The 27620-nt window shown below is 38.7% G+C and overlaps 1 protein-coding gene across 2 annotated transcripts in view; it reads left to right on the forward strand.

The window, feature by feature from the left end:
- Positions 1-9042: 9042 nt before the first annotated feature.
- Positions 9043-27620, forward strand: part of LOC126480669 (hamartin) — a 234346-nt gene continuing 215768 nt past the window's right edge. For both annotated transcript variants that reach the window (XM_050103892.1, XM_050103893.1), the window contains exon 1: positions 9043-9180. The gene's annotated coding sequence lies outside the window, so the exon portion shown is untranslated. The remainder of the gene's footprint in view (positions 9181-27620) is intronic.

The raw sequence follows: 27620 nt of genomic DNA on the forward strand, positions 1-27620 counted from the left end.
AATATCCTTTTACCACAAGTCTTGCTTTGTATTTTGGTGATGAGCTTTCAGGGTTCTTCAAATTGAATACCCATCTTGCCTGCAGTGGTTTCATATCTCTTGGCATATCTACCCATTCAAAGGTTTCGTTCTGATATAAAGATTCTAATTCTCTCTTCATCGCTTCTTCCCATTATTGAGAGTTTGGGCCACTCATTGCTTCTTCTGCTGTTCTTGGCTCATCATTAAAAGACTGTGCTGTATACATCTCAAAATCCGGATATTTCTTCGGTTTTGGCACACGAGAAGAACGCCTTACATTGTTTTCTCCATTTTTTACATCCTCTAACTCATTGTCATCATAAATTGTATCCATGTGTCCTTGGCTGTCGTCTTCCTCTTCTTCACTTTCTATTTCCTCACACAAGGTTTCACCTTCTGAACTAGGTGCAGTTGACTTAGTGGTTTTGCTCTCTTTTGAGTCCTTTCTATTTTCAAAGAATATTACATCTCTACTTGTGACAATCTTTTTAGTCAATGGATCCATTAATCGGCAGCCCTTTGAATTTTCACAACAGCCTACAAAAATATAATTTTTAGCTTTCGGATCCCATTTTCCTCTTAGCTGTTTTGGAATATGTGCCATTGCATCACACCCAAAAACCCTTATATTGCTTAGATCAGGTTTCTTTCCTATCCATATCTCATAAGAGGTTCTATTCTTTAATGCTTTTGTAGGTGATCTATTGCTCAAATATACGGCTGTTGACACTGCCTCTGCACAAAATTCTTTGGATAATTCAGCGTCAGTCATCATGCTCCTTGCTTTCTCAACAATGGTCCTATTAGCCCTCTCAGCAACCCAATTTTGAGATGGGCTGTACCTTATGGTAGTGTGATGCCTGATTCCCTTTTCTGCCAGAAGATTCTTCAATTTCTGGTTAATGTATTCTATCCCATTGTCAGACCTGATGATCTTGATCTTCTTTCCTGTCCACCTTTCAACCATATTGCAATATTCCTCAAAGATATCTTTCACTTGGTCTTTAGAACTAAGAAAATAAACATGAGTATATCATGAGTAATCATCAATAAACGTAAGAAAATAATTACTCCCATCTATGGATTCACACTCCATTGGGCCACATACATCTGTATGGATTAACTGTAAGACTTCTGCGGATTTACTCTTACTAGTCTTGAAGGGTAACCTTGCTTGTTTTCCCTTTATACATGTCACACAAGGATCCTTGGATACACTAAAATTCTGTATTCCCTTTACCATATCCTTTATTATAGACATACTCTTTCTATTTAGATGTCCAAACCTCCAGTTCCATAAAAAACCTTCTGCTGAATATATTGAATCACTAGCATTTTTATGTTTACTGTCCATGGTATCCAACTTAAAAATGCCCCTTTCGTTACTTGCTGTAGCTATAACTTCACCACTTTCACTGATTACTCTTGCACACTGCATGTCAAAAGTGACTGTATTTCCTTTCTTGACAATTTCCCCTACAGACAGCAGGTTAGTTGCCATATTTTTCACATAATGAACATTGTGTGCTGTAACGATATCTGATTCACTATTTACACTTACATGTAGATCTAGTTTCCCAGCCAGGTGACACTGGAGCTTGTTACCATCAACAGTAGATATTCCCATATGAGTCTTATCTTTGATGTCATAAAGAAGTGATTTGTCTTTAACAATATGCACAGATGCACCTGAGTCTAAAATCCATTCCATATCACGATTACTCATCCCACCAAAAGAATAAAAACATGAGAGTGCCTTACCTTTGTTATTGGTCCTTCTCTCTGGGCTATCAGTAACATACCTCTTTTGCTGAGTGTCTGATCTTGGGCTTACTTTTTCTTTGCACTGAGACGCAATATGTCCCATCTTCTGACATTTATAGCACCTCACCGATTTCTCCTTTTTGTTTTTAGAGTAGAGAGCAGACGCACCTTCCTTCTCCAATGTACAACAGCTTGGAGCACTCTTTACGTCCTGCAGGATTTTCACCTTAACACTGTCGCCTGTGACTGGTTTACCCGAGCTTTCAAGTCCCATAATCATAGGTGCATACCTTTCGGGCAGTCCTGCCAACAGCAACGTTCCTATCCATTCGTCAGCGATCTCGAATCTGATGTTTCTCAGTCGGTTCGACATGGTTATTATTTTGTTAACGTATTCGTCTACACTCTTACATTTGTCCAGACGAGTGGTAATTAACTCGCGTAATAATCCTACTTTTCTCGTAAGACCACCACCTCGAAAGCAATTCGTAAATTGTCCCAGACTTCTTTCGCTGTAGCAGCTTTTTCAACGTGAACATAATTCACCGAATCAATCAGTAATATCAATTTTGATTTTGCTTTCCTATCTTTATTTGAATAATTCTGATCTGTGGATTTCATTGTCCCATCTACCACGTCCCATATGTCGTCTAAACGTAAATAAGCTTCTACTGCGAACTTCCAGGTTGCATAGTTTTCGCGATCTATAAGTCTTTCAATCTGTGGAATTTGTGCCGCACTCATTCTTAACGGTAACTTGCTTTTTTATTGCCGTAAAGAACACCGAAAAATAATGCGGAAAAAAATTGCGATCGTCTTGTAAGGATAACTCGCACTTCACGTAAATTGGAACTTTTCCAATACTTTCTCCCTACTATTTTATTGATATACTTATTCCAAATGCAGCCTGGGCCCATAACCTATTGTAATTTACGCAGCTGGATAAGTATTAAGGAGAAAAAAGGACATTTTACTAATAACTATATTTGCACATTCAAGAACAAAAAAAATTTACAGCAAACACAACAGAATAATTAGTGCACACAAAGAGTGTTAGACAATGCCAAAGAGGTCTATTTTACACAGTGCACTTTGCGCCGTCACACACGAACTATATTGTTCACACAATTCCAACAATTATAAAGTTAATAAAATGTTTTCTTGCCTTTAAAATAATATTTTTCATCAGGTTATGGGCCCAGTACATGTGTAAAGGCAAACAACATAGTTTAATTAAAACAATATTTGAAATGAGCCTATGTCTGCAAAGAAACATGGCTGCTAGCGGCGATTATAAGGTCAGCATTGATAAGCTTGAAGGACCTGACGACTGGGCCAAATGGAAATAGCATATTTCTATGGTGCTGCATTCATATGGACTAGAAGATATTATTAACGGTACGCGTGAACGTGTAGAGTTGCTGCAAGATGCGGCAAGTGCACAAAAAGAAGCGTATGTGGAGTGGCACAAGGACGACGCAAAGGCAGCAAGTCTTATAGCAAGTGCGCTAAGTAAACCTGTTGCAGAACTCGTCTTAACGTGCAAGAATGCTAAAGAAATCTGGGACAAATTACGCGCCCGATTTGAACGTAGCAGTACTCAGCGTTTGAATATGTTGATTGAAGCATTTTTCCGTATTAAACGTGATGAAACGGAAAATATTAGTGCACATGTGGCCAAACTGCAAAAGTTATTCGTGGACCTGAACGATGAATTCGCAAAACGTGAAGAAAATACACTATCTGAAAGAATCTTAAATGGTCGAATTTTGTCTACACTGGGAAAAGACTACGGAAATTTTAAGGTTCTCTGGGATACGATACCGACAGAAAAGCAAAGCTTGAATTTATTGATTGAAAAACACTGTACTATTGAACTGCGTGAACGAGACATTACTGGAAGTGCAGGTTTCGTCGTTTCTAAAACAAGAAAACGGCAAACAAGTAATCAGCAAGTAAAGATGACGAAGTCACAATTAAAACAGAAGTTTCCGTGTGATATATCCAAACAATTAGGTCACTGGGCTGCAGAGTGTCCACAGAACACTCGTGACAGCAATAAAAGAAAAGAGAAGAAACGAGAAAGTGAACACGCTGCATTTACTTCATACGCTATGGGTGTGTGTACCAGTAATCACAGTGACCCAAATAAATGCTATTGCGACAGTGGCGCTACAAATCATATCACTCCCAGCAAACAGTATTTTGTTTCGTATTGTGAATTTGATGCTCCTCAAGTAGTTTCATTGGGAAAACAAGATGTCAAAATGTGTGCGTACAGTCAAGGAGCAGTTTACATCCAAATTCGACGAAACAATAAATGGTACAATGCTAGAATAGACAATGTTTTGTACGTCACTGATGCAAGTGCTAATCTGTTCTCTGTGAGAGCCACTTCCTGGAGAGGCTACAGTACTAATTTTAGTTATAATAATGTCTGTGTTCGAAAACAAGTCAGTGGCAATATTGTTATGACAGGTTATGCAAAAAATGGACTTTATGTGTTGAACATGCGTGTTGTTAGAAATGCAAAAATGAATCATATGAGCTTGATGACTTCATCCGAAACATTGCAAGTGTACCATGAAACGTTTGGTCATCAAAATAAACAACATGCGCAAAGTATTTTAAAAGAAATGTACATTTATGTGGAAGATGCCAAGAGTGAATTTTGTGACAACTGTGCGGTTGGATAGATGCATAGGCTGCCATTCAAAACACAAACAATACGCGCTACCAGTACTGGTGAATTAATCCACGCAGATGTCAATGGACCAATGAGCACGAAATCTTTTGGAGGTAAGCATTATTATGTATGTTTCAAAGACGATTTTAGTAAATTTCGTCGAATTTTCTTTTTAAGACACAAAAGCGAAGTGTGTACTGTGCTTAAGCAGTTTTTAAATGAAGCACGAATTAATGGACATGTTGTCAAACAATTTAGATGTGATGGTGGCAAAGAATTTAACAATAAGAATGTCAGTGAACTGCTTGCAGACAGGGGAATAGAACTACTGATTCCTCCTCCTTACACTCCTGATCAAAATGGTATGGCTGAACGGGAAAATAGGACCATTGTTGAAGCTGCCCGGTCAGTGCTAAATCCGAGTAAATTACCTAAAGGGTTGTGGGCAGAGGCATGTAACACAGCAGTCTACCTAATAAATCGTACTGGAAAATCTTCAGTTGAAAATAAAACCCCTTATGAACTATGGTTTAATCGACCAGTAGGACGACTTGATCATCTCAGAATTTTTGGCACAGGCTGCTATGTTCACATTAACAAACAATCCCGTTCCAAGTTTGATGATAAGGCAGTTTTTGGACGACTTGTTAGATATGTTAATGATAAAGATGGGTTTAGAGTTTGGATTCCATCTAAAAGAAAAGTGGTGTTGAGTCACGATGTGAAATTTTAGCCAGAAATTGTTTGTGATTTACATAGTGATCATGTTGAATATAGTGATCATATTGAATTTGAAGCCCCTCAGGAAGAATTTAATGATCCGAATTCATCTACAGGTGACCAACGTAAATCTCCTAGACTGTACACTTCTGGAGGCAGTCAAACTCAAGAAAAAATTGGCATTCTCGATTCTAGAGAAAGTCAAGAGTCGAGTGAATCTGATGAAAATAATGAATTAACAGAAATTCTAAAAGCAGAAGCTGCTGAATCTTCTAATGAAGAGAAACAGAAGAATAAAAGACAAGAAAGAAAACCAACCTGGATTGAAAGTGGTGAATTTTGTATGGCAACAAAAGTTGATGCACTTGAATACAAAGATCCAAACTGTTTTTCAGAAATATTGCAGTCAAATGAGAAGGAAGAATGGATGCAAGCTATCAGTGAAGAACTTCAATCACTAAAGAAAAATAATACCTGGCTGGTGGTTGACTGTCCGAAGAATGCCAAATTATTGCAAAACCGCTGGGTTCTATGGCGAAAGGTTGCAGTCAATGGAGGTACTCGCTTTAAAGCCAGATTGGTTGCAAAAGGCTGTATTCAGAAAGCAGGAATTGATTATGACAACGCCTTTAGTCCTGTGGCACGTTATGACACCATTCGAACTCTGTTGGCTATAGCTGCTTCAAAGAAAATGCTGCTAGAACAATTCGATGTAAAGACAGCTTTTATGAATGGAATACTTGAAGATGAAGTATATATGGAACAACCAGAAGGTTTCGAAGATGGTACAGGTCGAGTGTGTTTCTTAAAAAAGAGTCTTTATGGGTTGAAGGAAGCACCACGTTGCTGGAACAAACGTTTTGTTGAGTTCATGAAGAAAGCTGGTTTTTCAAACAGTGATGCAGACCCATGCCTATTTTATCGTAGACAAAATGAAAATAGCCTTTATGTGGCAATCTACGTTGATGATGGCCTGATTGTCGGCAGTAACAAGAAAGAAATTGCTGTTTTATGGCTGTTTTACGACATGAATTCGAAATAACAACTGGCAGTCTTGACAATTTTCTTGGCATAAAAATAAAGCAATATGAAGATGGAGTAATAATGATAAGTCAAGAGAAATACACAGAAGAAATTCTGCAAAGATTTCGAATGGCAGAATGCAATACAACCTCAACTCCTATTGGACGTCAGGACAATAATCAAAACGAAGAAGTTTCGTCATCTGTACCCTACCGTGAAGCAATTGGTTGTCTCATGTACCTTTCAACAGTAACTCGTCCAGACATCACTTTTGCAGTCAATAAAGCTGCTCGAGCTATGGAGAAACCAACCACGGAAGACTGGAATAGAGTAAAGCGCATTTTCCGTTATTTGAAAGGGGCCTTAAATTTTGGAATTGTATATAATAAAAAAGAAGAGTTAAAGATTTACGCTGATGCAGATTTCGCAGGTGATAACCGGACAAGGCGCTCAACAACTGGAATTCTTGCTAAGTACTCAGGTGGTGCAGTGTCATGGACAAGTCAGTTGCAGAAAGTAGTGGCCACATCCACAACCGAGGCGGAAATAATTGCAGCTAGTGAAGGAGCGAAAGAGTTAGTTTGGTTACGTCGTCTGCTATCAGAATTAATGGAAATGTCTGGGCAGCCTCCAGTGCTACATCTACATCTACATTTATACTCCGCAAGCCACCCAACGGTGTGTGGCGGAGGGCACTTTACGTGCCACTGTCATTACCTCCCTTTCCTGTTCCAGTCGTGTATGGTTCGCGGGAAGAACGACTGTCTGAAAGCCTCCGTGCGCGCTCTAATCTCTCCAATTTCACATTCTTGATCTCCTCGGGAGGTATAAGTAGGGGGAAGCAATATATTCGATACCTCATCCAGAAACGCACCCTCTCGAAACCTGGCGAGCAAGCTACACCACGATGCAGAGCGCCTCTCTTGCAGGGTCTGCCACTTGATTTTGTTAAATAATTCCGTAACGCTATCACGGTTACCAAATAACCCTGTGACGAAACGTGCTGCTCTTCTTTGGATCTTCTCTATCTCCTCTGTCAACCTGATCTGGTACGGATCCCACACTGATGAGCAATACTAAAGTATACGTCGAACGAGTGTTTTGTAAGCCACCTCCTTTGTTGATGGACTACATTTTCTAAGGACTCTCCCAATGAATCTCAACCTGGTCTTTACATTGACAATGCTAGTGCATTGAAGTTGGCAAAAAATCCAGAATATCATCGACGTTCTAAACATATAGAGGTCCGACATTTCTATGTTCGTGAAAGATATCTGAACGGTGAGATTTTCTTGGAACACATTGATGGACACAACCAGTTGGCAGATATTTTGACGAAACCCCTTGAACGAGTCCGATTTAATTTTCTATGTCCATAAATTGGCATGCAATAGACAAAGCAATAATTTCATGATTTTTTTCTTTTGGAGGAAGTGTTAAAAGAAAAGAAAAAATTCCTTGACGTTTATATTTATGTGCTGCTCCATGACTCTCCTGTGAATATGTTTATTCTTGGCTTGTATGTAACTTCTGTGATTTTTTTCAGTAAATGTGTTTTTTTCGTATCCAGGGTGTAATTATAAAGTTAATAAAAATTTTTCTTGCATTTAAAATAATATTTTTCATCATACGTGATCTACCCATCTAATCTTCAGCATTCTTCTGTAGCACCACATTTCGAAGGCTTCTATTCTCTTCTTGTCCAAACTATTCATCGTCCATGTTTCACTTCCATACATGGCTAGACTCCATACAAATACTTTCAGAAACGACTTCCTGACACTTAAATCTATACTTGATGTTAACAAATTCCTCTTCTTCAGAAACGCTTTCCTTGCCATTGCCAGTCTACATTTTATATCCTCTCTATTTCGACCATCATCAGTTCTTTTGCTCCCCAAATAGCAAAACTTCTTTACTACTTTAAGTGTCTCATTTCCTAATCTAATACCCTCAGCATCGCCCGATTTAATTCGACTACATTCCATGATCCTCGTTTTTTTAATTAACCTATGCGAGGGTAAGCTTTAGGATGGTCAGTGGAGGACTCTTGATGACACTGCTTGCTTAATTAATTCGAAAATATAGTATTAGATTGGTAAATTACATAACAGTTTGGGAAGACGGTTCCACTTCGAAAAATACGTCATACATCTGCAATAACCGGTAAGTGGTCTTTGAAATGCATTTCAGTGTCACCAGGTTATTGCAAAACGAAAAACATTTGTTTACGTAATTGCCTGAACGTACCTGTGGCAAGCAGGTGTAATTGCTTCACAGATTTACACAGAATTTTACTAAATGTGTATGCTGTTTTCCAGAGTTCAACTTCTAGCATTCAAATTATTATCTGCCCCCGAAAGCAGAAAGCTACACCTAATCTGTCGTCGACTGGAATTGCCTCTCTCATTAATGTATTTTGTTTCTCTGCTTTCTCTCCTATCAACATTGCCAGTTTGTCGTACGAAAAATAACATACGAAATCTTTCGATTCTGATTTATCAGTAAATTAACAAATGACCAGTCACTACTTTTTTTCTAGCTATTCTCGGACTCATGCCCTCCTTTTCGCTGTTGATTGCACGCAATATCTAATATAATTATGGTACACTCTTTCATTTGGGTGTTCGACATAGCACACACTTTCATTTGGGTGTTCGACATGTTAACCTTGTGAAAGCACGTTGTCGACTGACAACTTTTGTCATTGTTATTGATGCTGTGAGTTCGCTTCAATATATTGACAATTTGACAAACTGGGATTGTCAATATATATTGTACGTTTGCCTGCCCCGTAAGGCTGATGGATATCTTCAACTGCGCCAAGTGTCAAGCTTTGGTCCTCCAGGTCAAAGATTGTTATACTAGTTTACTTGCATTCGCAAAGCAGAGATAGGTAGAAGATGTTTGCCGATATACTTCAAATGGGTATTTGTTAGCAGGCAGCCGTTTCGCTGTTGGAAATGGTAAATTATCGCAGAGTACTGTCTCCTGCGGTTGATGCATTGTGGAATAACGTCAACCTGTACACACTAACTGTATGCCAATCGTTTTTCTCGTAGTTTTATAGTTAATGATGTATTATTAGAGGACGTTTTGTAAGTTTGTTGTTTTGTTCTCGGTGCTTACAAAGACAGATAATGTCTTTCCGCAGCAATAACTTTAGTAATTAGTAACAGAAACAAGGAAAAAAGCGACCTCTGCATTTGGAAAAATGCGTTATTCCGAATGAGTTGAAAACAATGTTACAATAGTATCGTAACACAACGTAGACATGAGAAACTCTAATAAAAGATGCTTCTAATGAAATGAAATGTACAATTGAAAGCTGTCAATATTTGCATTGTTGTGGTACCAGTGTTTCTTCCTGGGGTAACTTACAACCATCCGTGTAGCAGACGCAGTGTTTGAGCTGTTTTTAACCAAGTTGCGAGTTCGTAAGAGCTCAGAAACATGTTCTATTTTTTTTGGAGAGAAAGTCGCTTTGTCCAGTTCACCGCTGTTTGTAAACATTGCTGTAAATGACCTGTTTGTGTTAATTATTAGGCTATTTACACGTTATCTCGCGTAAAGTTATATTAATTTCATTACAAATCTACGAAGTTACGTACGCAAACGGTTTCTTAGTCATAGATATCTAGAGGCATTGAACAGCAGACGTGAAAGATGTTGCTTGTTGAATAATTTTGTGACTCATTTTCTATCCCTAGAAACCTACTGCACCAGCCTTGCAAATACCGCATTTTAATGGTGTCATTAAATGGCTCCAGAAACAAGGAAATGAAATACATTTTTGGGAAACATAAGTATTGTGGTGGTCAGTATACCAGCTGAAAAGGATGGTAACTGTGTGTACATACCTTGCTGAGTGTTCTGTCTTGGTGAATGACTTCATATTGCTGCTCCACATGTTCCTCTCAGTGACCTTTAGCTTCGTAGGTTTTGACGCTTGTTTTAGGAATAAGATTTGTGGCTTATAATTAGGTGGGCGAGCAGTATGTTTTGTGATCCACTTTGTGATGATCGTCTTCCCGTACGCCAAATAATGTACATGGCTTTCAACTTTTTCACAATGTTACATGCATCCAAAATAGTATAAAGTGAAGTGTTATTTGTGGTGGAAGATGATACATACGTCAGCTTAAAGGCGTGTATCAAACAGTGAACCAAGAAAAGGATCCTTTAACAACCACACTTACTCAGTTAGATTAAGATTTGTGAAATGGTTGTTGTCACGATGTATATGTAAATGAACTGATCCATTTGTAGCTCTGGTGTTCACAGATGACTCAGTAGGATAAAGGGAGATGACATTGTAAGGAAACAGTCAAATTCAGGGAGACGTGCAGGTGATAAACGCCCAGTATAAAGATTTGTATCTTATAATTTGTATGAAATGGTTCGCACAACAATTGAGTAATCAGAGTATTCGTCGGGAGCAGTTTGGATACCAGTTTATTTAGTGAAGAGGGCATGATGGATTTCAATGAAATGCAATAAGAGAAACTAAGGGAAATACATTGGCCATTATGGAAAACATTAATCACAAGACTGAAATCAAACGAATGATTGAGAGCCCATTTTTCCTCTTGCATAACCTTCCTGTTTGAAAAAGGTAGGAGGTAAATTGTAGTACCCATTGAGCTCTTTATGTAACATTGTTACTCTGGAATCACAGATATAGATGTTTCTGCCAGTGGCTAGCACATTGGACTCATCATTCAAGAGGATGGTGCTTCAAAGCCCCATCAGGTCACCCAGGTTTAGGTTGTTGGTGATTTCATTAAATCAATTGGGGCAAATGCAGGGATGGTTCCTTAAAAAAAGTGCACTACCAGTATCTCTCACCTCTTTTCGCAATCCAAGCTTGTGCTCCATCTCAGATGACCGCACTGTAGACAGGACGTTAAACTCAAAATCTTCTTTCTTGTATGTGCCAAATTAAATGTCACAAATAAGGATTTTTCACAAAATTATTATTTCACTCAAGTTCTGTGTTGAGAGGATCTAGAATTAATTGTTCTTGCGAATTGAGTTCTTAAATATTTTCTTTCTTGTAGTAGAAATCTCTTGATTCCATGCAGTGTTAGTATTTATTCATCATGATGAGAGACTGTTACTTTACACAGTGTGCCATTCTCTCCATGTAATGGAAGTAGGTGTGCTATTAAGCTCATTTTTTTTTTTTTTTTTACATTGGTACCCAGTTCTTCTAACTTTTGAGCTTAATTGCAAGGAACACCCCAATATTAGTCAGAAACAGTTGTAAGCAATCAAAATTGATGCTAGAACATCATTTCCTTTGTGTGTTAATGATTAAAACTGCTGCTGGAACAAATCCATTATATCCAGAAGATAATTCAGTAATCAGTATAAATATTGTAACATGGATTCAACAATGGCCTGGGATGCACATGGAATCTCATTTCGTGGGGTTTGAATGTGCAGCTGGCCTTGCATATCAGTTCTGACTATCCTAAACAAGTTTGATGTATACTGTTTCAGATAACCATGCAGATAAGGAATAAGGCCTACACTTTCCTTTTGTGTGGGGCTGGACAGTATCCTACTGAAACACAGCCTTTGTACATATGGGTTGAGACAACATGCCCATGTGCATTGCTATTAACTACTGTAGGCTGCACTACTGAGATCACTTCAGTAGAATCTAACAGTTATGCAGTCAACAGAACAGTTATGCAGTCAACAATATTAGGAAGAAGATAGGAGATTGTTAGTCACTTTGAAGATGACCCTTTGGGTTGCAGACAGGTACAAGAAGACACTTATACATAGCTTCTAGCTGAAGCCCTCTTCATCAAAAAAACACACACACACACTTGCACGACTGTTACCACATGCATCCTCGACCATAATGCCATTCTCACGTGAATGGCAATTTGGGCTGGGGGGGGGGGGAGGGGCAGGGTGTGGGTGGGGGAAAGGAGAGCACTGTCTGGCAGGTTGTGCAGGATCTAGACTCCCAGACGCTGTCAGAAAGTGGGATGTAGGTGGTATAATAAGGGGAGCAGGGAAGGCGAAAGACCGGACGGGTACATTGGCAGAGGGTGGCACGCAAAGAGGGTGAGGGAATGCGAAGAAGGAGGAGGTGATGGGACTAGGATGCAGAAACTTGTGTGGAGGATGTGGGGACAGTAGGTTACTGTAGATTGAGGGTGGGATAATTTCAGGAGTGGAGAATGTGTTGTAGGGATAACTTCCATCTGCACAGTTCATAAAAGCTGGTGGTGGAGCAGAGTATCCAGATGGCCTGAAGAAGAAGCCACTGCTGTCTAGCAGTTATGTTCAGCAGCATGTTGTGCCACAGGGTGGTCTACTTTGCTCTTGGTCACAATTTTTCAGTGGCGATCATCCTATTTGATAGTCTTAACAATATAAGAAGCTGTGCAATGGTTAAAGCAGAGCTGGTACACAACGTGGCTGCTTTGACAGGTAGCCTGGTCTTTGATGGATCTGCTGCAAACATTGCACAGCTTTTTATAGTGTGGTGTGACTACAAACCAGTTTTCACAATGATGAATGGCCACTGCCAGACTGTGCCGAATAGCAAAGTGGACCAACCTGTGACACAACATACAGCTGAACATAAAATGCTAGATTTCAGTGGCTGTTTCACAGCCTGGGTCATCTGGATCCTCCCCATCCACCACCAGCTTTTCTGAACTGCTCGTATGGCAGTTATATTTACAACGTATCTGTGCTCCTGAAATTATCCTGGCCTCAAACTATGGTAACCTACTGCCCCCATACCCTCCACCCAACAGTTTCTGCTCCCTTGTCTGATCACCTCCTCCTTATTCACATTCCATCACCCTCTTTGTGTACTGCTGTCTGCTAATGTACCCACCTGTTGTTTCCCCTTCCCAGCACCTCTCCTTTTCTGCTCCCAGACCTTCCATACTTCACCTGGCAGTCTCTTGTCCCTGCATACTCCAACAGACAGTGGTCTTCTCTTCCCCCACCCATACTCTCCTACACCTCCCTCTTCCCCTCCCCTGATTGCTGTTCACGTGACAGTCACAGTCTGGTTGTAGCTGCTAGTGATACCAGTGATGTGCGTGAGGTCTGCTTGCTTGTGTGAATGTGTGTGTTTTCTTTGCTGAAGAAGGCTCTGACTGAAAGCTGTGATGTGTAAGCATCTTGTTGTTGTGTCTGTCTGCAACTCGATGAGTCATCTTCATGGTGAGTAGCAATCTGTTGTTCCAACCAGGAGTTTCCATTGTTTGACTTTTGCAGTAAACATAGGGGGAGCAGAATGGAGTGGGAATCTTCTTTGGGGTCCGGGATTGCACTTTTGAGTTGATTGTGTTTTTGCGGTTTCTGGAAAATTGAAATGATATTGTCATCTGTCACTATTACAACCTCCAGCAGACGGAACCAATCTACTGAATGAATAAGACAACAATCATTGCAATTTTCTACCATTGAGTGAACACTGGATGAAGCTGTGACATCTGTTATATGTGCTACATGACTATTCCATGCTGTGATTACATGGTCCTTTACTGGCATTTTGCTGTATGTAGTCGTTACCTTGGCCTAGAGTTTCACATATTTTTCAATATATTAACTGCATGTTTGTATAAGTTGAAGAAGAAAATCTTTAAAGAAATTTCAATTAACTCGTTCTGCAAAATTTCTCAGCATCCCCAGAGGAAGTTTTCGTATTCCAAAAATGGGTGAAAGGAGCATGAGTTCATGGAATACACCTGAACTAACTGAATTTTGCTGGTGTAGATCAACTTCAACAGAAGGATGATTACCACTGTCATTTAACGATTACTTTTTCCCATTATAGTTAACCTGTTTCTTATATCTCCATTTCCGTGCCGTATGACCAATCCAGTGACAATTAAGACATTGTGGTTGATGACATTGACTTTAAAATGACCCTTTCATCCAAAGTAATTACATTCTTAGTTCGACACAAGCATTTTGTGATCATTCCGAGACTTAGTAGCACTGTCTGTCTCTTGCAGATAATTGACTACCTACAACACAGCTGCTATATCTTGTGGATTTTCCGTTCTCACTCTGCGAGAAAATTATGGAGAGATCCCTCTTAGGAACACATCCAGTGCCCCAGTCTCAGCTTTTCTCAATAAAACTGCATCAGCATTCGATTTGTTAGTCAGCTCATAAGTTTGGGTGTTCAGCATACATGTCCTGTCCAAAAACGCTTAAACAGTCTCATTTGACAATTGTCTCAAGTTACTTAACTTTTCTCGAAAGAAACAAGCACTAGTTTGTTTACTGTACTGCTGCTTTAAACCATTTGCCAACTCTGCAAATGTGGTTAGTTTTCTCGAAACCTCATGGTGCATGATGTTCTTACTTCCTTCATCCAACAAGCACCATCTGGCCATCTGCAATGATGTTTATTCAGTCCAGTTGCACAATCTGGCTGTGGATAAAACATGTCTTGAATAAAAATAGTGACATCCTCCAATGTTTTGCCAGAAAAAAGGGAAATAAGACTAGCAGCCGCAGATACACGGATGGAAAAGTACTGCAAGCCTTCATTTAACTTCATTTAAGAGTGTGAAGGATTTCCCATTTGACTATGTAACTGCTGTGCCATTGGCTCATTCTGTTCTTTTAATAATGTAACCTGTTCTGTCAGAGCTGATACTGTGTCTGCTGTAATAGCTGCTCGTGTTTGTGACATATTTGTGCAGTTTCCTTTCCTATCACAGTAAGCCTTATGCACCACACACAATACACAGTGTGGCAAATATCAGAATTTACTTATTACTTTGTCTCATCGACATCCAATGAAATTAACAAAACTCTCCTTTGCACGACCATACTGCAGGTGGAATATATTACAGGAATAAACTTATCATAAGGTGCTCTAAGCCCAGACAAATTACAAATTTTATGATCTACTGTTTCAAAATATGCTTTACCATAATTCCCTTTAAATTCAGATAGTAGGCTTTGCAAAAAGTGGCTCTGAACTCACTATGTTATTCTAGACATTATCACTACTAAAATGTCCTTGTGTGACAAACAAAGCTTTTCACTAATTCACCCCACAATTTTTTAACTGCTGGTGTGGCTCTGTACAAAACACTTCATACAACCTTCTGATGTAGATGCTGCAAGAGTCAGAAGCCAACCACTTCCTGACACCAACCATTTTCATATTATTTCAGAATAAAAAGTCTTGGTTGTGAAATTATTTAATATCGGTGACACCTTTCACTTTTCAATGGCGTAATCAAATTGTGTAAAAATAGCTGGATATGAAACCCATCCATCATAAAGTCCTATAAAATGGAAAATGGATGCAAAAGTAACTGGATATATAATCCATCCGTCATAAAAGCATATAAAATGCAAGCTGGACCTTGAACACACCACCTGACTCCTCCGTAGTAGTACAAAATAGGACTATGGTTACAAAATACACACAGTACGAGTCACATACTGGCAATGGCAAGGAAAGCGTTTCTGAAGAAGAGAAATTTGTTAACATCGAGTAAGTCGTTTCTGGAAGTATTTGTATGGAGTGTAGCCATGCACGGAAGTGAAACATGGACGATAAATAATTTGGACAAGAAGAGAATAGAAGCTTTCGAAATGTGGTGCTACAGAAGAATGCTGAAGATGAGATGGGTAGATCACATAACTAATGAGGAAGTATTGAATAGAATTGGGGAGAAGAGGAGCTTGTGGCACAACTTGATAAATAGAAGGGACCGGTTAGTAGGACATGTTCTGAGGCTTCAAGTGATCACAAATTTAGCATTGGAGGGCAGCGTGGAGGGTAAAAATCGTAGAGGCAGACAAAGAGATGAATACACTAAGCAGATTCAGAAGGATGTAAGTTGCAGTAAGTACTGGGAGATGAAGAAGCTTGTACAGGATAGGGTAGCATGGACAGCTGCATCAAACCAGTCTCAGGACTGAAGACCACAACAACAACAACAACAACATGAGTCACATGCAGCACAGTGTCCGTTTGACGTGCACATAAATACTGGAGTAGTATTTGTGCGTTCTACCAAAGTGTTCCTCAAAAGGCAGTTGGCGTCCTTGTGTTAGAGTCCACTTTCATATGCCACTGTGATGTTACTTCTGAAGACCCAGTGGCAATCTCGCCATTCGACACGGTGGATCCTTCAGGATTGTCAGCCAGCATAGAGAATTGTCCTGTCACAAAAGTGACTGGTTTACCTAATAAATGTGGCTGAAAGTTGTTGACGGCACAAACAACATCAAGGCACTCTCCATTGTAGAGTAGTTCATCTTGGACTTGGTGTCCTGTGGAAGTGTGTGCTGTCACCTTTTAAGAAACTTTCTGAATTTGTACTAGATTCACACCTATCCTATAGCTTCCAACATCAGTGTGAATTTCTGTACGGTATCAGCATTCTCGTCATGCAATTCTAGGACTTCTAGCACTTCCTTAAGGGCAAAGATCTTTTGTGCACCTCCTTACAGCAAAATTGGTCTCACCCTGCAGTAGTTCTTGCAAGTGGCATTCTTAGGTACAGAAATTGTTACTGAATCACTGGTAGTTCCAAGGAGTCAGAAAATCTGTGACTGCTCTTATTGTCTCTGAATTGGGATGGACTCCATTGCCATTAACTGTATGTCAGAGATTGACCTTTTTTTCCCCTGCATCATACATGATGAGCAGATTTTCTAGATTTGAGTGGAGGCCTGCAGTGTGAACTCACTTGAGCATGGTTGTCAGGTGGCTTTGATGCTGTTCATATGTTCTTGAAACAATGACAATGTCGTCCACATAGCAAAGGCACTTTTACCTATTTAAGGTGTTTAAGCAGGCTGTCCATCATATGCTCGAAGGTGGTTGGAGTGTTACAGAATCAGTATGTGTTGGAACTAGTGCAGTAAAATAAGTAACTCTGAACATGAAAGATGCAGGAATAAGGCAAGCTATATTTTAACATCCATTACATTGAACAGCACATTTACAGTCGGTAATTATGGTAATGCCACAGAGTATACAAAGCAGTCATAGAGGTCCATTATACTCCATGCGCTACACTTTGCTACACACACACATTTGCAAATGAAATTATTGTTCATATATCCTCAACACCTCCTTTGAACAGATATTTCAGATGTCACTTTCACAAGTCAAATCCCATTGTCTCACTGTCTTCCAAAATTTCTCCTTGTTCAAGGGTTTGGTTAGTATATCAGCCAACATCCCTTCTATGCATAAGTAGTATATCTCGTGTTCCTGTGCTGTATGTGATCCCTTATAAAATGGTGCTTTCTATCAATGCATTTGGTTCTGGCGCTAGTAACATTAGTTTTGGCAAAATTTATGGTTTTCTTGTTACAGAATGTCTTGTTGGGTTCCATATTGATATTAGGTTCTATATCACCATTTAAGAGTCCTGATCCATAATGCTTCTTGAATATAGAACCGGGAATATAGGTCCCCCCATTAATCTAAAACTACATCCAGTAATGGAATTTCTGCTTTCCAACTCATTTCCCCAGTCTGCATCACTATAGCCCTTGAGCTTATTTCTCTTTTTACAATATCTCAATTTATAGTTTCCCTTTAGATATCTAAATATCCTCTTTGGTGGCTCTCCAGTGTTTTCTCTTGGGCTTTTACAGAATCTACGTACAACATTTGTGATGAAAGCAATATCAGGCCTTTATGTTTGTGACAAATACAAGTCTCCCTATTGCCTCTAAAATGGTACATTTTCATTTTGCTCTTCACCTTCTACAATGATCATTAACTTGACTCTTGGTTCCAGCATTGTAGAAATGAGTTTACAGTCCCTCATGCCAACTTTTCTACATACATTTCTTCATCTAATTTCCCATTTAAGTAAGTTTTCTTCACATCCATTTGGTGAATTAATAAATCTTCCTTTATTGCCAGGGCAAAGGGTCCTTAAATGATTCATATTTTACCACTGGCGAAAATGTCTCTCTGTGCAGTCTTGTGAATATTCCTTGACTATATGTTGTGATTTATATTTTGGTGTTGCACTCCCAGGTTTTGCTATATTAAGTACCTATTGTGATGGTAATGGTTTTTTTCTTTCTGACCTTTCAGTCCTTTCGAAAGTTCCATTTTGGCAAAATGACTGTAATTCTCTTTCTGTAGCTTCTCACCATTATTGGGAATTTGGACCACTCGTAGCCTCTTAAACTGTTGTAGATTCATCATTTAAGGATTGGGCTATACGCCTTTCATAATCAGTGTATTCTTCAGGTTTAGGTACACAAGAAGAGCGTCTCAAAACATTTTATTCCTCTTCTTTAGCCAGTAGAACTTCATCTTCGTAGAATGTATCCGTGTGTTCGTTGCCCTCTTCTTTTTCTTCTTCATTTCCTGTTTTGTTTCCAGAATTAGTATTTCGTGCACTTGATGACATAATGAAGTGGTTGTATTCTCCTGATGATCTTCTTTTATTTCATTGTTATTATGCTCAAGGAGTATGACATCTCTATTAGTCAGTATCTTCCTATTCGTAGGATTCAGGAGTCTGTAACCCTTTGAGTCTTCACAACAGCTTACAAAAATATATTTGTTTGACTTCGGCACCCATTTTCCCCTCAGTTGTTTTGGGATCTATACCACCATTTTCCCCTCAGTGTTTCGGGATCTATACCACAGCCTTGTATCCAAAAACTTTTTAAGTTGCTTAGATTTGGCTTCTCCGCTGTCACACCTTGTAGGGTGTTCAGTTTTTACTGCTTTCGTAGGAAACCAATTGATCAAATATGCAGCTATCGACATCGCCTCTGCCTATAAACATTTAGGTAACCCAGCATCAGTTAATATACTTCTTGCATTTTCAACAATAGTCCTATTTGCTCTCTCTGCAGCTCCATTCTGGGCTGGACTGTATCTGATAGCGGTTTGATGTCTTCTTCTCGTTTGAACGTTTCTTGAATTTTTGATTGGTATACTCTGTTCCTTTATTAGATCTGATAATTTTAACCTTCTTTCCCTTTTCTCTTTCCACCATATTATGAGGGGCCCCCAAAATATCACTCACTCAATCTTTAGAACTTAAAAAATAAACATGGTTATATCTTGAATAGGCGTCTATAAAGGTAACAGAATAATGGCATCTTCTTATAGTTTCACACTTCATCGGTCTACTAACATCTGTATATATTAACTGGAAGATGCCTACTTCTGCTTTTGCTAGATTTAAAGGGTAATCTAGTCTGTTTCCCTTGTACAGATATGTGACAGTTTTCTTTACATTTACCACAATCGTCCATTCCCATCACGATATCCTACAAAAATGAAATACCTTTTCTGTTTAGGTGCGCTAGTCTTCTGTGTCATAAGAAACCTTTTGCAGAGTATACGGAATGGCTTAAAACTTCATCTACATCTTTAGCGGTGTCTAACTGGAAAATTCCCTTTTCATTTGTTGCGGTACCTATAACTGCTCCATTTATGAGGGTAAGTCAATTATTATCCACAGAGTAGCTATAAATTTTTATTGTAGTCAAATAGGAAACTTACACGAACATCATTTTTTGACACATTCTCCTTGCGTTTCAACGCACTTGGTCCAACGTTGTACAAGCTTCCTGATTCCCTCATAAAAGAAGGTACATGGTTGAGCTGTGAGCCAGGAATACACCGCTTCTTTCACTGCTTCACTCGACGCAAATCGATGGCCCCTTCATGATTGTTTGAGTGGACCAAACGAGTGATAGTCAGAAGGGGCAAGATCGGGACTATATGGAGGATGATCCAGTACTTCAAATTTGAGTTTCTGGAGTGTTTCAGCAGTGTGGGCAGCAGTATGTGGATGAGCATTGTCGTGCAACAACACAACACCTTTTGACAGCAATCCTCGGCGTTTGCTTTGAATTGAAGGCTTTAGCCTGGCAGTAAGCACCTTACTGTAATGTACACTGTTTATTGTTGTGCCCCTTTCCCCATAATGTTCCGGTACTGGACCTTGTGTGTCCCAAAAAACCGTAAGCATAAGTTTTCCTGCAGACGGTTGGGTTTTGAACTTTTGCTTACATGGCGGATTTGGATGTTTCCATTCCATACTCTGCCATTTACTCTCCGGCTCGTAATGATGGGTTCATGTTTCATCACCAGTAATAATCCTGTCTAAGTAGTTGTCCCCTTCGTTACTATAGTGATCCAAATGTACTTTGCAGACGTCCAAGTGCGTTTGCTTATGCAACTGTGTGAGTTGTTTTGGGACTCATCGTGCACAAACTTTATGAAACGCAAGTCTGTTATGGGTGATTCCGTAGGCAGAACCGTGACTAATTTTCAGACGATGTGCCACTTCGTCAATAGTTAATCGTCTGTCTAAGAGAATCATTTCACGTGAGTGCTCAATGGTTTCTTCATTTGTGGCATTAAATGGTTGTCCGGCTCCTTCATTACACGTAACACTTGTGTGACCATTTCAGAATTTTTAAATCTATTCGTAGACACTCCGTTGTGGCAAAACACTGTTCCCGTACTGTACCGAAAGTCTTAGATGAATTTTGCCCGATACGCTTTCCGACTACAAAAAACTTGACACTGAATGTTGCTCTTCTTTGGTGCAAATAGACAGCGGAGCAGCCATGATTAACAGCACGGCAGTGATAACGAAACTAACCTAGCAGCTTGAAAATTGCAGAGATATAACAACAAATAAACAAAGCATGCATAATCAACGTAAAATGACACTACTACCAAAATAAACAAAAATATAACTAAATTGCAGATAATAATTGCCTTACCCTCGTATATTGAAGGTTACTCTGTTTCCCTTCTTGACTTTCGGTTACAGATAACAAGCTAGTTGCTACATCTTTTACATAGTAACTATCATGTGCCATATTATGTTTTTCTCCATTTACAGGTACCTTAAGACCAACTTTCCCAGCAAGCTCACAGTGTGACTTGGGACCATCCACTGTGAATATACCCATATACATTTTATTAGTGACATCATAAAGAGCTGCTTTGTCTCTAATAATATACATTGATGCTCCTGAATCTAATATCCATTCTGGTTCTTCATTACTTGTTACTCCCAAAAGTGTGATAAATAGTGTGTTCCGTACCTTGATCAACATTTCTCCTCTCTGGACTATTTGAGTCATACCTTTTTTCCTTTGACTTTCTTCTGGCAGTTGTAACAGTTGACTGGTTTTTTATTTCTCTCCCTAGTGTTGAAGCTGTCTCCTGCTCTGAAGCAAGACACACTGACCAATTTTCATGCCCTGCGGGATCTTCACTTTTGTGCTTTCTCCCGTAATCGGTATGCCCAAACTTTCTAACCCCATAATCATGGTTTTTTTTGGGCAGTCTTGCTAACAATAATCTACATACCCATTCATCTGAAATCTCAAATTGATATTCCTGAATCAATTCCATTTTTATATTATCTTGTTGACATACTCGTCAACGTTCTTGCAGTTATCGAGTCGAGTGGTTATAAGTTCACATTGTAATCAAACTTTTCTTGCAAGGAAACTGTCTTCAAAATCAGTCAATAATATCAGCTTTGATCTTGCCTTCTGGTCCTTATTTGCATAATTTTGCTCAATGGGCTTCAGAGTACCATTCATTAAGTCCCATAAATGGCCCAAATGCAAGTATCCTTCCACAGCAAATTTCCACATAGCGTAGTTCTCCCGGTTTACAAGTATCTCTATTTGCAGTATTTGTGCTGCACTCGTCACTCATTTTCACAATTACTTTTACTGGTAGTAAAGACAGTATTAAACTATACCACAATTGGCTTGTCCCGATAGCTTTCACTACTTACATCCATGACTTAGACAATATTTCCTTCTGTATGTCAGAATACTTACAACAAATGCATTCACTGGTGCCTGGGCTCATAACCTGTTGGAACTAGCACAGCAAAGTAAGTAATTCTGAACACGGAAAATGCAGAAATAAGACAAGCTGTAATAAATGAAAAACACCAGTTTGCTTTTGTTCTACAATATTACTCTTATTGTGTTAACCAGTTTTCAGCTTATAAGGCCATCTTCAGACATTTACTGAGTATTGTCACCAAAGAAGTTACAAAGTTTGCAAACAACATTGGAAGAGAAGAAACACATCTAGACTGAAGCAGAAGCATACAGTAAGTAACATCTTAGACGGTGTGGTGGTAATGCAATGAAAAAGTAAAAAATTGAACAGTAAATAAATAAAAGTGGAGTAGACAGGAAAAACTATAACGCAGAATAGGAACAGCATGCCTACATAAGTTTCCATTAATAAACAAAACTAATAAAATAAAATTAGTACTTGACAAGGCTACATCAGGAGGTATAAAACATGGAGAGTGGTACACAAACCAATTAAAAGAAGAAAGAATTATCAATGTAACTACAGAATACATAAGGAACTTAAGCAATATCAGTAAGATAAACAGAAATAAATAAATAAATGCAGGAACATGGAGGCATTTGAGGGGGCATACAGTAAATTCAGTCTTTGATAATGTGGTGGTACTGCATTTTAACATTATATGGAATACATAGACAACTTCGATGAAACAAAAGAACTTAAATGAATACAGGAAAATGGGAATATGTAGGAACAGACAGTGTGAGAAGTAATGTACAACAGAGATGATTATATAAAGTTTAGGAGAGGGGAAGAGTTGAGCTGTGTCTGGTCATTTAGGATTAGATCTGGACTGTGAGTAAGATGTTTGTTAATTTCCAGGGCTTCCAGCAGATTGAGTTTATGGCCTTTGTTTACTAAGCGAAGTACATGGGACACTGGCTGGTAGTTGTGACCCTCACTCAGTACATGCTCAGCAAATGTGGAGTCAGAATTCTGCAACCTCCAGCTGCATTCATATTCAGCCAGCCTAGTTGCTATGTCTGTGCCTCACTGACTGATGTAAAATTTGTCACAATCAGATCAAGTGATTCTGTCTACCCCACTGTTTGCTAATAACTGGATCCTATCTTTGCTATTAGAAACACACTGTGTTGTCATGTTCTTAACATAGTAGAAAAGCCTATATTTACAGGCTTTCAGTGCTTAGGCTACAATCTGTGATACCCCACCTAGAAATGGTAGTGTACACCATTTCTTGCAGACAGTGGATGGGGAAGCAGGTGGGGCATACAGGAGGGGTATAATTTTCTGTTTTTGTTTCCTGTGCAAGATGTCAATAAGAACTGGACTGTAGCCATTGGCTGTGGCAATACATTTTATTGTATCTAACTATCCAATGTAGCCGATGTCCTGTGTGGTGTGCCTCAGGGCTCGGTGCTTGGCCCACTGCTTTTTGTGATTATGATTAATGATTTACCATCTAATGTAAGTTCCCATTCAATTTTATATGCTGACAATACAACCTTTATCAACAATGACCCTGACATTGAATTGTTAAAAAATATAACAGAAAATACCATCAGGAAGCATCAAAATGGTTCAGAGCAAACAGTTTTTTTTTGTAATGGAAATAAAACACAGTTCATGTTTTTCAGCTTAAGAGATACCTTATTTCTGAATGTTTCAAATAATTTAAATTTTGTGATATATATTTAGATAGTAAACTTAATTGGAACTACCATAGTAACTATATATCTGCTAGGCTTTCTAGAGTAATCTATTTGTTGAGAAGGTTAAAAGGTTGTGAATCAGATCAGTATATTAGATCAGCATATTTTGCCTTTTTTCAGAGCATTATTTCTTATGGTGTACTATTATGGGGAAACTGAAGCATGTAAATGATATTCTTCTACTGCAAAAAAATGTTGTAAGAATTATCACTGATTCTGGTAGACAAGATTCCTGCAAGCCATTGTTTGTGAAACTTAAAGTTATGACTGTTGTTAATCTCTATATATATACTGAATATAATAGAGGGAAACATTCCACGTGGGAAAAATATATCTAAAAACAAAGATGATGTAACTTACCAAACGAAAGCGTTGGTATGTTGATAGACACACACACACACACACACACACACACACACACACACACACAGAATTCAAGCTTTCGCAACCCATGGTTGCTTCATCAGGAATGAGGGAAGGAGAGGTAAAGATGAAAGGATGTGGGTCTTAAGGGAAAGGGTAAGGAGTCATTCCAATGCCGGGAGCGGAAAGACTTACCGTAGGGGGAAAAAGGGACAGGTATACACTCACGCGCGCTCACACACACACACACACACACACACACACACACACACACACACACACACACACACACACGTCCATCCACACGTATACAGACACAAGCAGACATATGTAAAGGCCTTTACACACGTCTGCTTGTGTCTGTGTATGTGCGGATGGAGATATATACACACACACACACACACACACACACACACACATATATATATATGTGTGTGTGTGTGTGTGTGTGTGTGTGTGTGTACACCTGTCCCTCTTTCCCCCTAAGGTAAGTCTTTCCGCTCCCGGGATTGGAATGACTCCTTGCCCTCTCCCTTAAAGCCCACATCCTTTCGTCTTTCCCTCTCCTTCCCTCTTTCCTGATGAAGCAACTGTGGGTTGCTAAAGCTTGAATTTTGTGTGTGTGTGTTTGTGTTTGTTAGTGTCTCTATCAACATACCAACGCTTTCATTTGGTAAGTTACATCATGTACTGTTGTTCTACATACCATGAACAACTTACCAAACCAGCAATTGAGAGAAAATATACATTCGTATAATACAAGAAACAGGAAACACATTGATGTACCTTTTCAACGTTTAACTAAGTCTTTAAAAAGCTATCATGTAATAGGTTCCAAATGTTGCAATAAATTTTCTCTTTGTAAACTTGATTGTCCTATTGAAAAGATCAAGCCAAAACTGTATGAGTGGCTGGTCAAGCATCCTTTTTATTCCCTTGATGAATTTCTTGATTGCAGTCAAAAACAAATAATATTATGAACTTCGGCTGCTCCTGATATACTATATTAATTATTTCATTAGCAGTTCTAGTTACCTATTTGTTAGTTGCTAGTAATAATATTAATTATTTCATTAGCAGTTCTAGTTAACTATTTGTTAGTAGCTAGTAATAAGCATTAATCTGTTTTTCTCTGCACAGTTGCAAAGGGAAGTTATTATAATCTGATGTAATATTTCTTTGTATATAATATGTTTTCCTGTCTTGGTATTCAGTATTCTGACTTTTTATGTATTTTGTACTGGTACATTCTGATTGATTTGGTTGTACTACCTCACTTTATATATTGTATCTCCTGTCTATTGACTATTTATAAAACTATTGTAATATTGTACTTATAACTCCTGCATATAATTTAGTTTATATTTTGTAATTTGACGTTTTCTATTGCTTCTGTAAGCTTAACAACAATAAAATCTTATTATTATTCTTTAAAATCATCTCTGGACGTGGGGATAGATATGAGATGGTGTACCATTGAGTGGAAAGCTGCATGTTTGTGAGCTATGAGGCGTCCACTGTGCTGAAATATTTATGGACCATTTTGGACAAAATTTTCTAAAAACAGAACCTTTGAGTGCAAATATCAAATATTGGTTTAGATTTGTAGATCTAAGAAGTTTGTGGATTTGTTGCCTATGTATGTGGACTGTTACTAAAAGACAACTCAACGCATTTTTGAAAAACCTTAACAGTAAACATCAAAATATTCAGTTCACAATTGAGATTGGCAGCAAATCCGTAAACTTTTGATATTTCACCATTGACACCATTACGCACGCGCGCGCGCACACACACACACACACACACACACACACACACACACACACACACACACACACACACACACACACACACACACCATTATTTCAAAATCTATAGAAAAACTACAGATACAGTAATACCTTCTTGCTCACAACACCCCATAGCTCACTAACATACAGCTTTCCACGGAATGGTACACCGTCTCATATGCATTCCCATGTCCAGAGATAATTTTAAAGCAGAGTTAGACACGATAAAATTTATTGCCGCAGCCAATGGCTACAGTCCAGTTATTATTGACCACATCTTGCACAGGAAACAAAAATGGAAAATTATATCCCTCCTCTATGCCCCACCTGCTTCCCCATCCACTGTCTGCAAGAAATGGTGTACACTACCATTGGGGTATCACAGATTGTAGCCTAAGCACTGAAAGCCTGCAAGTATAGGCTTTCCTACTATGTTAAGAACATGACAACGCAGTGTGTTTTTAATAGCAAAGATAAGATCCGGTTATTATCTGACAGTGAGGTAGACAAAATCACTTGTTCTGATGTGACAAATTTTACATCGGTCAGTCAGGCAGAGACATAGCAACTAGACTGGCTGAACATGAACGCAGCTTGAGGTTGCAGAATTCTGACTCCGCATTTGCTGAGCGTGTACTGAGTGAGGGTCACAACTACCAGCCAGTGTCCCATGTACTTCGATTAGTAAACAAAGGCCATAAACTCAATCTGCTGGAAGCCCTGGAAATTAACAAACATCTTACTCACAGTCCGGATCTAATCCTAAATGACCAGACACAGCTCAACACTTCCTCTCTCCTAAACTTTAAATAATCATCTCTGTTGTTCATTACTTCTCACACTGTCTGTTCCTACATATTCCCATTTTCCTGTATTCATTTAAGTTCTTTTGTTTCATCGAAGTTGTCTATGTATTCCATATAATGTTAAAATGCAGTACCACCACATTATCAAAGATTGAATTTACTGTATGCTCTCTCAAATGCCTCCATTTTCTTGCATTTATTTATTTATTTCTGTTTATGTTACTGATATTGCTTAAGTTCCTTATGTATTCTGTAGTTACATTGATAATTCTTTCTTCTTTTAATTGGTTTGTGTACCACTCTCCATGTTTTATACCTCCTGATGTAGCCTTGTCAAGTACTAATTTTATTTTATTAGTTTTGTTTATTAATGGAAACTTATGTAGGCATGCTGTTCCTATTCTGCATTAAAGTTTTTCCTGTCTACTCCATTTTTATTTATTTACTGTCCAATTTTTTACTTTTTCATTGCATTACCACCACACCGTCTAAGATGTTACTTACTGTATGCTTCTGCTTCAGTCTAGATGTGTTTCTTCTCTTCCAATGTTGTTTGCAAACTTTGTAACTTCTTTGGTGACAATACTCAGTAAATGTCTGAAGATGGCCTTGTAAGCTGAAAACTGGTTAACACAATAAAAGTAATATTGTAGAACAAAAGCAAACTGGTACTTTTCATTGATTGTAAAGTTGTTCTACCAAGAACTGTCGGAAGATTCTGTTAACAAGGCAAGCTATATTTTAACATCCATTACACAGAACAGTACATTTTCAGTCAGTAGTTAAGGTAATGCCACAGAATATACAAAGCAGTCATAGAGGTCTATTTGTACACGGTCACATATGAAATTATTGTTTGTGTATCCCAAACAGTATGGGATGACACTTAACTTAGAG

Source organism: Schistocerca serialis, chromosome 5 (assembly GCF_023864345.2).
Source record: "Schistocerca serialis cubense isolate TAMUIC-IGC-003099 chromosome 5, iqSchSeri2.2, whole genome shotgun sequence".
In the NCBI taxonomy this organism is placed as follows: Eukaryota; Metazoa; Arthropoda; class Insecta; order Orthoptera; family Acrididae; genus Schistocerca; species Schistocerca serialis.